This window comes from Pundamilia nyererei, unplaced genomic scaffold (assembly GCF_000239375.1).
Source record: "Pundamilia nyererei isolate P.nyererei 1_Seehausen unplaced genomic scaffold, PunNye1.0 scaffold00155, whole genome shotgun sequence".
NCBI lineage: Eukaryota > Metazoa > Chordata > Actinopteri > Cichliformes > Cichlidae > Pundamilia > Pundamilia nyererei.
Genome location: NW_005187556.1, coordinates 144726 through 147926, shown reverse-complemented (window position 1 = coordinate 147926; position 3201 = coordinate 144726). Strand labels below are relative to the sequence as shown.

At 40.9% G+C, this 3201-nt stretch overlaps 1 pseudogene; it reads right to left on the bottom strand.

The window, feature by feature from the left end:
* Positions 1-3201, bottom strand: part of LOC102213318 (cell division control protein 42 homolog) — a 41087-nt pseudogene that overhangs the window by 9697 nt on the left and 28189 nt on the right.

Sequence of the window (3201 nt, the reverse complement as noted above, 5' to 3'; positions counted from 1 at the left end):
CTGTTGTTTGTTTGTTTGTTTGTTAATTAGTTAGTTAGTTTATTTGCTTGTTTTAATCAATTTTAAATCATGCTTTTTATTTGTTCTTGTTTCTAATGTCTCTGTAAAGCACTTTGAATCACCTTGTTGTTGAATTGTGCTATACAAATAAACTTGCCTTGCCTTGCCTTAGATAGTTAATAACAATAGGAAAATATAGGCAGGAACAAGAAGGTTAATATTTATACAATCAATGAGACAATAAGCAATTAAGAGTGGCAGTGATGTAGTCACAGCCCATCACAATTCACAGGTTATTTCCCAGGAAACGAATGTGACCTTGACACTGAGCACAATTTAGGTGAAGAGCCGTAAGGTGAATACTGTGTTTGTTTTTGTCCAGGTACGGCTGTGTGGCAGGAAGAAAGAACTCAAAATCATTCTTAAGCCCCTTTTCCATTAGTACCTACTTGTGTTTTCAGGGTTTTTCCTGTAGGTCATAGTACCTGGTACCAGCTACTTTTTAAATACCTACTCCATGGGGTTTTGAGTGATCCAAGGCGACCCGAAAATGTGACGTCAGAAGACTTCATGTCACCAAAACCACCAACATTGTGGTTCTCGAGTCTGAAAAAAAGCCACAGACTGTGCGGCAGGTAGATCGTTGCCTCGACGTCCGCCTTTGTTGTGGCGTTCGTGTCACATACTAATCACATCGTGAGACTGTCGGCCGTGCTGCTTTAATAACCCCACGCGCATTAGGTGGTACCCCACTGTAATGGAAAACGAGTTGTGCCGTGTCGAGCCGATCCAAGTAGGTACTAATGGAAAAAGAGCTTTAATGCTGCTGTTTTAACAGAATACAAAAGGCCAACACAGAAGCAGGGCAGGAAAGGGGAAACTGCAAACTCTGAAACACAGAGCAGGGAGACACAGGACCATGAATGAGGACGTGACAAAGGACAGGGGGAGACAAAAAATACTTACAAGATAACGAGGGGAGAGGAAACAAGTAGGAACACAGCTGAGGGAAACTAACATCATGATTTGGGAGGAAGTCGTCATGGTCCTGCATCTTTGACCCAGTGTCTTGAGTTTTTGTGTGCTCATGATGTGATCTGTGTTCAAGCTCTGCTTCGTGCTTGTGAGTATTATATTATTTTCTAGTGCTTTTCAGTTTTGTTTTCTATGGTCTTCAGATGACAGCAGTTTCCTGTCTCTTCCAGTCTGTCCTAGTTTCTTCTCTGTGTTTTGTGTCTCATGTATGATGTCTGTCTTCTCTCCGTGTTGGTTTCCCTTCTGTCTTTGCGTTCTTCTGTTTCCGTGTTCGATAACATCTCGTTTTATTTTGATAGTCTTTCGTCTCATGTGCGTTATGTTCAGTTTTGCCCGAGTCGTCTCCACTCTGCCCTCATCTCCTCTTGTGTATTTAACCCCTCATTTTGTTTCTGTTCTTTGTTTTGCCCTCCATTGTCACGCATTTTCTAAGAAGCATTTTTTGCTTTAAAATATAAAAAATAAAAATCTTTTTGGCCTTTTCAGTAAAGAGCGACAAAGAGAAAGGAAATAAATGCACCGAAGAGCTGTGGGTCAGACTCCAACCCAGGCTGGCCACTTCCTGCCACCCAGCACATGGTCACCTGCTCATCCCAGTGATCTAAACCGGCACCCCTGACCTGCCTTTTTGATGCATTTTTGTAAGTGCTTATAAATAATAAAACAGGTTTTTGAGTTTTATATCTTCAGTGTCCTTCACTTTTGGTCCCATTGCCGTCCACCACACAGTGAACCTTGATGGAAGTTAAACTAAACACAGACTGACCTATTCGCCCATTCGTTCATTTTCATTGCTGACACTGGATTGCCCAATCAAATCTCCTAATGCGAGCGGTGTTGTGCCAAAAAGTGATTGTCTGCCAAAAACTGATTTCTGGTATTTGCCAAAAAAAGATTGCTCGTATTTAAACTGCTATAAATAACTTGTTGGTCTATAATATGTGAAACATATGTCAAACGTATCCCGCATGAATGATACCAAGTCATCTTGAGCCACAAACAACATTCCTGTAACAAGGTAGAAGCCACGATCAGTTTTTGGCAGTGATTGTTATATATCATTTATTTATGCAGTTAAAGAAAATCCTGTTGACATTAAAAATGTCTTTTGTAAGAGTAATCTGGCCAAGACGACAGCAGAAAGTGCAACAAATATTAGTTCTGTAAACATATTTTAAGTGGACAAAAAGGACTGAATTGGTTATAATGTAAGTACAATAACACAGAGTTATAAAGATACTTAAAAAACAGGTAATTTTTAAATTGTATATATAACCCCTTTGTAAACTCTGTTCACCGAACTCTATTTACCAACATATGTAAAGATATTACACATAAAAAACACACGGAAACATTGGAAATCAGTTTTTGGCAGGCGATCACTTTTTGGCACTACACTGTCCCTTCGCCCACCTGTGCGCTCACGCCGCTTAAGTTTCAGTGTTGAAGAAGTGGTGAAAAGCTGAGAGACAATGTTAGCTGTCAGGGTGCTGATGAACATTATTACCAGTAACAACTAGAAAACAGACCTCACAGTCACAGGAGGCTGCTGCTGCTGCTGCTGGCACCAGCTGTGGAGAAGCGAGGAAGAGACAGAGGAAGATGAATTCATGTGTTAAGAAAATAGATGGAGGGACAATTAGGAAGGAAGAGATTTCAGGTAAAACCAATGGCTACTCTGACCATGAGCCATCGCTAATAGCGAAAGTGTAACTTTAAGTTATTGTCAAGTGTATTATATCCGTCAATCAACAGAAATGATCCCCAGTCCAGCCCTTTGTCAGCATTACAATGACTGCACAGAGCCTTGCTTTCACTCTTCTACCTGCAGAGATTAGATAGTTACAACCATTTACCACTTCCTGTGTGACAGCATGGAGCCAAACACCGAGTATTCCAGAGAACACTCTTAAGTTAATAACAAGCTGGCTTTTGAGCCGTTTCACAGCTGGTGAATGGAAGCCACTTGACTCTGTGCTGTTTTCGGATACTCACCGTGGGGAAATCTCCAATGGGAAGCTTGTCAGTTGTGTAGGAATTGAGCAGGCAGGTCTTTCCTGCTTCATAGTCACCCACCACCACACATTTAATGTCTTTCATCTGAGGAGAAGGAAGACACAGAATTAAAGAAATAAAAAGGACAATATGAGGAAATAACACCTCTTT